Here is a 9,773-nt window from a genome sequence, read left to right as displayed (position 1 = left end):
CCGTAGCTATGAAGATACTCCCTGGATTTATTTTTGTTCTATATAAAGCATTGCTGTGAATTATTTACTCTCAGAGCTTCAGTACTTATTCCTTTCTTTTCTTTTCTTTCTCTCTCCTTGTTCGTTTGCAAATTGTTCCTCATAACTTTGATATACTTTAATGTACAGAAGCATTCTTTCTGAGTGAAGAGCCTGTGTAAGTTGCAAATAGTATATTTTTGGATATACAGTCTGTATAAGTGCATATTTATGCAATCAAACATATATGCACAGTTATATAAATTATGTCTGGTGGTGTAGTGCCTAAGGCATTTGACTGTTAATCAGAAGTTTGGTGGTTCAAACCTACCAGCCACTCTGCAAAAAGAACACTGGGCAATCTACTTCCATAAAGATTTACCACCTCGGAAACCCAAAAGGGGTTGCTGAATCAGAATTGACTCAATGGCAATGAGTTTATTTGTTTTCTTGTTTGTACACATGTGCAAAATATCTATTTAGTCCACATTTATTACTGCCATTGTGACTTTAAACAAATCTTGCATAAAGAAAATATCAAGTGACAATACAAGAAGTCTTCATTGATTTTGCTCTCGCATCATATCAGATATGAACTGTCTAGAATTGACAGAGAATACAAGTGACCTAACAGTAATAAGGGCAGGGTTTTAAACAAAATACTGTGTTAGTTTTTGGCTTGGTATGTGAAGAAGTTACTAAGAAACACACTCATTTAAACTTAAATAGCAGACTTTTATTTTAGCATTAGATTCTGAAAGTTTGTGTCTGTAAAGAATGATTTATCTAAGGGGTTACCCTTAACCTCAGTTATTGGAGGAAATGATAGAAAAATTCAAGTCTTCCCAAATCAGGTTTAGAGCCACTATACCTCACTGATCTTCTTCAAGATAACAATGAATAAAATGAAAATGTACTGAAAATGAAAATGACTGTAAATTAAGAAATCCCCTGTGGTATTTTTCCCTACTTAGTAACATTAACACAATAATTGAAATAGCCTGAGGCCAAGTAATTTTTTTTCCCCAATAAATAGGATACAGAAATGTTATCCAAATCCAGAACATTATAAAAATATCAGAAACACCTACACCCTCCATTCTGTTTGACATCATGAAGACAATGACAAATGATCAATTTGTGTTAAAAAAAAAAAAAAAAGGTACCACAAGACTGGACTGGTGTTTTGAAGCTTTTACTTCTGTTTTATTTCCTTCAGATCTCATGTAAAGGATTAGCTGAGGTAAAAAAATGAGAGCAGTACACGCATGTTTTTAAAATCCATGGAACATTCAATATCTATTCTGCATAAATATATCAGACTGTTGTCACCTTCACCCAGAAAAACATGAGCTCACCCAACATTACAAATGCTGTTCAAATATTTTCCAGAGACATAAAAGAGAAAATATTGTCACAAGTAATGAAAGTGAATTTAAGAAAAGGGGGGGAGGTGACATTTGGATAGACTAAATGAGAACATATACAGAGAGAAAGAGAGACAGTAAAATCCACTACCGTTAAGTCGATTCTGACGCATAGCAACCTTATAAAACAGAGAAGTGCCCTATAGAGTTTCCTAAGCTGTAAATCTTTATGGAAGCAGACTGCCACATCTTTCTCCACAGAGCAGCTGATAGATTTGAACAGCCAGCCTATCAGTTAGCAGCCAAGTGCTTAACCACTGCACCACTATGGCTCCTCGAGAGACAATAAGGAAGTGAGAAAAGTCTCAAATATAGGCATAGGCAATTAATCATATGGAGATTCCCATCTGAGCTCAGTTTTCATACCATGTTTGATTCGGTTTTGTCATTTGGCTTTAGCTATATTGGGGTCTCTGTTTCTTTTATCTTAGAGATATTTAGAAATGACTTGTAAAGGATGAAAAGTATTACTATAATTCAGAAAATTAGATTTCATTAAATATTTTGGGAACTTGGGAAGTAGAAAGGCTTACTCAACTAAAATCTATTTATTGCGTTTACTCAGAAAATGTGTTAAGTGTGATAATGATGAGAATGTGAAATATACTGTAATCTAAGTTAGACAAATTATATGTAGTATGGATAAAGTTGGTAAATCACATACATACAACACAAAATATATACATGCTGATAGTAGTGTAGTGCTTGAGACATTTGGCTGCTAACTAAAAGGTTGATGGTTTGAACCCACCATCCATTCCATGGAAGAAAGATGAGGTGGTCTACTTCCATAAAGATTCACAACCTTGGAAATAGAGTGGTGGTCAGTATGAGTTGGAATCGACTAGATGGCAGTGAGTTTGATTTTTATACACACAAACACACATCATGTTTGTAAGTATATTCAGAATATATTTTTTTAAGTCAATGAAAGGAAATAGTATAATCTATTAAATGCTTCATAGGCATGTATGTTACAATTTCAGGGTAATTGTTGCCTTTTTTTCTTATAACAAAGAGCTTCTTTCAAAGTATTAGCTCAGTGTTTAAAAGTATTAAATAGGAAATACCTGCTGTTAGGTCCTGTTGAGTTGCCTCATGTGTAACAGAGTGAAATAGTGCCTTGGCTTGCGCCATCCTCACTCTCCTTGCTATGCTTCAGCCCACTGTAGTAGCCACTGTGTCAATCCAACCCGTTGAAGGTCTTCCCCTTTTTCACTGACTCTCTACTCTACAAGCATGATCTCCTTCTCCAGGGACTGGTCCCTTCTAACAACATGATCAAAGTAGGTGAGACCAAGTCTGGCCATTCTTCCTTCTAAGGGGCATTTTGGCTATACTTTTTCCAGGATAAACTTGTTTTGTTCTTTTGGTAGTCCATGGTTTTTTTTAGTGTTCTTCACGGATACCACAATTCAAAGACATCAATTCTTCACTCTTCCTTATTCATTGTCCAGCTGTCACATACATATGAGGCAACTGAAAATACCATGCCTTGGGATAGGCATATCTTAGTCTTCAAACTGATATCTTTGTTCTTTTAATACTTTAAAGAGGTCTTTTGCAGCAGATTTACCCAGTGCAATATGATGTCTGATTTCTTCACTACTGCTTCTATGTGTGTTGATTGTGGATCCAAGTGAAATGAAATCTTTGGCAACTTCAGTCTTCTCTTCATTTATCATGATATTTCTTATTGGTCTAGTTGTGAGGATTTTTGTTTTCTTTATGTTGAGGTGAAATCCATACTGAAAACTGTAGTTTTTGATTTTCATCAGTAAGTACTTCAAGTCATCCTTACTTTTAACAAGCAAGGTTGTGTCATCTGCATCTCAGAGGTTGTTAATGAGCTTTCCACAAATCATGATGCCATGTTCTTCTTCATATAGTCTACCTTCTCAGATTATTTGCTCAGCATACGGATGGAGTAAGTATGGTAAAAGGATACAACTCTGAGACACATCCTTCCTGATTTTAAACCATGCAGTATCTCCTTGTTTTTGAAGGACAACCTCTTAGCCTATGTACAGTTCCATATAAGCTTAATTAAGTGTTCTGGAATTTCCATTCTTTGCAATGGTATCCACAATTTGTTATGATCCACAGAGTCAAATGCCTTTGCATAGTCAATAATACACAGGTAAACATCTTTCTGGTATTCTTTGCTTTCAGCCAAGATGCATCTGACATCAACAATGATATCCCTCGTTACATGTCCTTTTCTGACTCCAACTTGGGTTTCTGGAAATTCCCTGTCAATATACTGTTGCAATTTTTTTTTTTTTTAATTGTGATTTGTGTGAAAGTTTACAGAGCAGGTTCACTTTCCATACAGCAGCTCACATACACTTTTTCTCATGACATTGACTACAATTCACCACAATGCAACAGCTCCCCTCCCACTTCCTCCCCATAGTTACCTCTTCTCTGTGTCCTTCTCCCAAAGCACTCTTGCCCCCTGAGCTGTCTCCCCGTGTATACACAGCCCTTCTATTCTCCCAAGATTGTTCTCTCCAAGGAGTATATCTACCTAGTGTAAATGTTCAGCTCATATGCCTGTCTTTTGTTTGGCTGGAAGCCAAAGGAATAGGTTCAATTCCATACCTACAGGGAGGGCAGCTAGGGACCAAAGCCTCAGTGGTTCCATCAGGCTCTATCAGACCGGCAAACTTGGTCCTTTTTTTTTTTAATGATTTTAAGTTTTGTTCCACATTGTTCTCCCACTCTATCCAGGATGTCCTACATAGATCCCCCTCTGAGGGGTTGACAGTGGTAGCTGGGCACCCTCTAGTTCTTCTGGTCTCATAGTTGTATAGGCTGAGGATTGCATGGTGTACCCATCACTTGGACTAATTCTTTCCATGCATCTTCTGTTTTCTTCATTCTTCTTTGCTCGAGATGGGGAGAGACCCATAGTTGCATCTAAATGAATGCTTGCAAGATTTTAAGATCCCAGTCGCTATTCACCAAAGTAGGATGTGGAACAATGTTTTGTGTAGTATGTTATGCCAATTGAGCTTGACGTCCCCTGTGACTATGGTCCCGAGCCCACAGGTCCAACTACTTGCTCCCTCTGGGTAACTGGCTGTGGCCAAAAAGTGACTACAACCTTGTCCCTTGTCAGCTCTACTATATACCTGGGAATTCTTACAGAACTTACCAATACACTTGTAGAAACATTGCCAACCCTATACATGGTCTTGGGCACATTCCCAACTGCATAGACATACCTAATAGTTCAACCTGTCCACCCATCCATCCACCCATATATCCATGTTTGCCTTCACTGACAACACAGTAATGTATGTGCAAAAGGGTTCATCTTTGTTGTCTTTACCTCCCATGTACCTCTCTAAGTCTTCCTCTTCCTCAATGCTACCATGTTGAACACTCACATTTGGTACATTGCCCTTCTCTTCACCCAAATCAATACTTGTCTCTACCTATCTAACAGTGTTCCCTACCCTCTCCTTCCACCTCTGGTAACCAACAAAGAAAATATCCTTCCATATATAAACCTTTCTTTGACTTTTTACAATAATGGAGTAATACAATATTTGTCCTTCTGGGATTGACTTATTTCATTCAGCATAATGTCCTCCAAGTTCATCCATGTTATGAGGTTTTTTGCAGATTCTACATTATTCTTTAGGGTTGCATAGTATTTCATTGTGTGTACTACCATAGTTTTGTTATCCATTCCTCAGTTGATAGATACCTCAGTTGTTTCCATCTTTTGGCTGTTGTAAATAGTGCTGCGATGAACATGAGTGTGCATATATCTGTTGTTGTCCTGGTTCTCCCTTCTTTAGGAGATAAAGCTAGTAATGGAATGGCTGGGTCAGATGGTATGTCTAATTTCAACTTTTTAAGAAATCGCCATACTGCTTTCTACAGTGGTAGTATCATGTGACAGTCCCACCAGCAGTGTATGAGAGTCCCAATCTTTCTGCATCCCCACCGAGATTTGTTATTTTCTATCTTGTTGTACTTTGCTACTAGTGCTGGAGCAAGAAAGTATCTCATTATTGTTTTGATTTGCATCTCTCTTTTGGGAGCTCTGGTAACATAGTGCCTAAGGCACTTGGCTGCTAACCAGAAGGCTGGCAGTTCAAACCCATCAGCCACTCCTTGGAAGGAAGGTTGGGCAATCTACTTTCATAGTGCTACTGTCTCAGCAACCCAAGGAGGGGTCACTGTGAGTCGGGTCCGACTCCACGGCACATAACAACAACACTGGCTAATAATAGTAAGAATTTCCTCATGTTTGTTGGCTGACTGAATATTCTCTTTGGTGAAGTGTTTATTCTTCTGCCCATTTTAAAATTGGATTATTTGCCTTTTTGTTGTTGAAGTGTTGGAATTTTTTATAATTCTAGAGATAAGTCTCTTGTCAGATGCTGCAACTGGTTTAGAATTATCTCCAGCAAAATTTTCCTTGTGTATGATATTGTTTGATAATTTCATCATTCTTCCAGATCACCTTCCTTTGGAATGGGCACAAATATGGATCTCTTCCAGTTGTTGTCCAAGGAGCTGTCTTGCATATTTCTTGACATAAATGAGTGAGAGCCTCCAATACTGAATCTGTTTGTTGAAATATCCTAATGGATATTCTGTCAATTGCTGGAGCTTTGTTTTGTCCCAATTCCTTCAGTGTAGCTTCAACTTCTTCCTTCAGTATTATAGATTCTTGATTATATGCCATCTCCTGGAATGGTTGAATATCAATGATATGTTTTTTGTACAGTGACTCTGTGAATTTCTTCCATCTTCTTCTGATGTTTCCTATACCATTCAATATTTTGCTCATAGAATCAATATTGGAACTTCAATATTGGAATTCAAGGCTTGAATTTTTTCTTCAATTCTTTGCTTCAGAAATGCTGAATATGTTCTTCTCTTTTGATTTTCTAACTCCGCACAAATGAGCGAACACACTGACATCAAGTTGGATCCAACTTATAGTGACCCCTACTTGGGTTTCTGAGGTGGCATCAGTATGGAAGTAGATCATCCAATCTTCCTTCTGAGAAATGGATGGTGAGTTTGAACCACCAGACTTCTGGTTAGCAGTCAAATGCCTTGGGCACTATGCCACCAGAGCTCCATTTCTAACTCCAGATCTTTGCAAATTTCATTATAATACTTTATCTTCTCTAGTCACCCTTTGAAATATGTTCAGCTCTTTCACTTCCTCATTTCTTCTATTCGCTTTAGCTACTCTCTGTTCAACAGCAAGTTTCAAAGTCTCTTCTGACATCTGTTTGGGTCTTTTCTTCCTTTCACGTTTTTTAATGACCTTCTGCTTTCTTCATGTATGATCTTCTTGATGTCATCCCACAACTTGTTTGGTTTTCAGTCACTGGTGTTCAGGGTGTCAAATCTATTCTTCAGATGGTCTCTAAATTCGGGGGGGGGGGATAATAAAGGTTGTATTTTGGCTCTAGTGTTTTAATTTTCTTCAGCTTCTACTTGAACTTGCAAATGAGCAATTGATTGTTCCACAGTCAGCTCCTGGCCTTGTTTTAAATGATGATATTGAGCTTCTCCATTGCCTCTTTCCACAAATGTAGTCAATTTAATTCCTTCATATTCTATCTGGTGAGGTCCACATGTATAGTTGCCATTTATGTTGTTGGAAAGGAATTGGCAATGAATAAGTCGTTGGTGTTGTAAAATCCTATCATGGGATCTCTAGCATCATTTCTATTACCAAGTCCATATTTTCCAATTAATGATGCTTCTTTGTTTCCAACTTTCACATTACAATCACCAATAATTATCAATACATTTTGATTGCATAGTCACTCAATTTTACATTCCATAAATTGGTAAAAGTCTTCAATTTCTTCATCGTTGGCTTTAGTTTTTGGTGCATACATTTGAATAATACTAGTATTAACTGGTTTACCTTGTAGACATATGGATATTATCCTATCACTGACAGCATTGTACTTCAGGATAGATCTTTAAATGTTCTTTTTGATGGTGAATGCAATGGCATTCCTCTTCAATTTTTTATTCCCAGAATAATAGACCATATGTTTGTCTGATTCATAATGGCCAATACCAGTCCATTTTAGCTCACTAATGCCTAGGAGCTCTGGTAGCATAGTGGCTAAGGCACTTGACTGCTAACCAGAAGGCTGGCGGTTCAAATCCACCAGCCACTCCTCGGAAGGAAGGTTGGGAAATCCTACTTCTGTAGTGATACTGCCTTGGAAACCCAAGGAGGGGTCTCTATGAGTCAGGGCCGACTCGATGGCAAATAACAACAACAACAACAACAACAATGCCTAGGATAACTGTCTTTATGTGTTCCATTTGACTTTTGTCAACTTCTCAAATTTTGTGCATTCCATGCTCTGATTATTAATGAATATTTGCAGCTGTTTCTTCTCATTTTGAGTTGTTTCTCATCAGTAAATGGAGGTCCTGAAAACTTTCCTCCATCCATGTCATTAAGCTTAACTCTACTTTGAGGAGGAAGCTCTTCCCTAGTCATATTTTCAGTGCCTTTCAATCTGAGGGGCTCATCTTCTGGCACTATATCAGACAATGTGTCACTGCTATTCATTAAAATTTCCAGTAATATATCAAATAATGTTTCACTGCTATTCATAAAGTTTTTAGTGGTCATTTTTTTAGAAGTGGATGGCCCCACCCTTCTTCCCAGTCTGTTTTAGTTGGAAGCTCCACTGAAGTCTGTCTACCATTGGTATTTGATATACCAGTGGAATAGCTTCCAGCCTCACAACAATATGCAAGCCACCACAGTATGGCAAGCAGACAGATGAGTGATGGAGGAAATACTTAGCAAGGTGTTATCTCACTTACAATTTGAACAGGGTTATCATGTGTTTATCTACCTAAATTTTGTTAAGTCTTTAATCTGAAACAAAGACCCAGTAGTAGGAAATATTTAAAGTAACAGCCAAGTCCTTAGCACACCTCTGAGAAATGATCCCCGTCCCAGTCCTGCTCATGCTGATGGCCTCATGTTTACATTGTATGGTGCTACATCTCAAGCCATAACTTCAAAATGATCAGGGTACTCACCTCATTCAAAATGTCCTGGCTATTTAAAACTCAGATATAGCAATTAACATGTGAGGGTATTATCTTCAAGCAGTAACACAGAGACACACAGCATGCAAATCCACAGAGACAAAACTGATGAAGATATCTAGAGAGAAGCTTAGGTAGTTTTTCAATCTCTCTCTCTCTCACTCTCTCTCTGTCTCTCTCACACCCCTCCTTACTAGATACCATTGAACTTTCTGCTTTGATAGCCTTATACTTAGAACAAATGCTTTCCCCCCCCCCTCTTTTGTTAAGCTACTGGCAAAATCTTTCTGCTACTTATAACCAAAAAAAAAAAAAAGGGGGGGGGGAGGTTCCAGGAAGATGGCAGAATTGGCAGACAACCTATACAGACTCTCTACAACAAAGAAATAAGAAACCGATTGAAACAGATATAGAGGCCTGACAGTGTGGTCATTTTGAATATTTGCAACCTGTGTTCTGATCCAAGTAGCAACCTGATAATCACCTCCTTTTGCCAAGGATTACATGGGCAACCACACTGGTGGATGGTTACCAGAAAGGTGGGAGACATCAACTGTGCCTACATGATCCAATCACATCCATACCTACTGCATCCACACCCACTTGGTGAGGACCACCACCTGCTTCTGCACCAATTTTTCAATGATAGAAGATGGCCAATACCAGCCCAACCCTCCCTCAGCAGCTCTACCCAAACAGCTCACAGAGATCTATGAACACATTCTCAAGCTTTATCACACTCACCAGGAGATAGGTAGTGAGTGCCTATGTAATGTAAAACTAGTGGATAAAATAGCACATCAGGGGTTCCGGCAAGATGGTGGACTAGGCAGAAGGACTGCACAGACCCTCTTCAACAAAGAAAAGGGAAACCAATTAACTCAGACACAGAAGATAATCTTGGACCCCTGAGCCTTGAAGAGAAGGATACAGAAGTGGACTAAACCCCAACTAACAGAAGAATTTGCATGAAAATACCAAAAAAGGAGATATATGGAGCTGTGGTCTGGCAGCGACTTGAGCAACCCTGATGGTATAGACAGCTTGGAGATTCCCGAGTGGTGCTAGGACCTAAGAATTAACCTAAAAATCACCCTGATAGTCAGGGACTGCATGGACTGTGCACGGTGGCTGGGGAACAAACAGAGAAGGTGAAGAGAAAGGTGGGCTGAGCTGTGGACTTTTGCCAGTCCAGAGGGCGCCACCATTTTGAAGGTTTAAAAAGTGGCTTGACTATTTTGGATATTTAAAGAGACA

General features: G+C 38.6%; 1 pseudogene; it reads right to left on the bottom strand.

The window, feature by feature from the left end:
* The window catches only part of LOC103202015, an 86,479-nt pseudogene that overhangs the window by 4,459 nt on the left and 72,247 nt on the right, over window positions 1–9,773 (bottom strand).

Source organism: Orycteropus afer, unplaced genomic scaffold, assembly GCF_000298275.1.
Source record: "Orycteropus afer afer isolate SDZICR_OR568_19922 unplaced genomic scaffold, OryAfe1.0 scaffold00171, whole genome shotgun sequence".
NCBI lineage: Eukaryota > Metazoa > Chordata > Mammalia > Tubulidentata > Orycteropodidae > Orycteropus > Orycteropus afer.
This window is presented reverse-complemented; position numbering and strand designations above follow the sequence as displayed.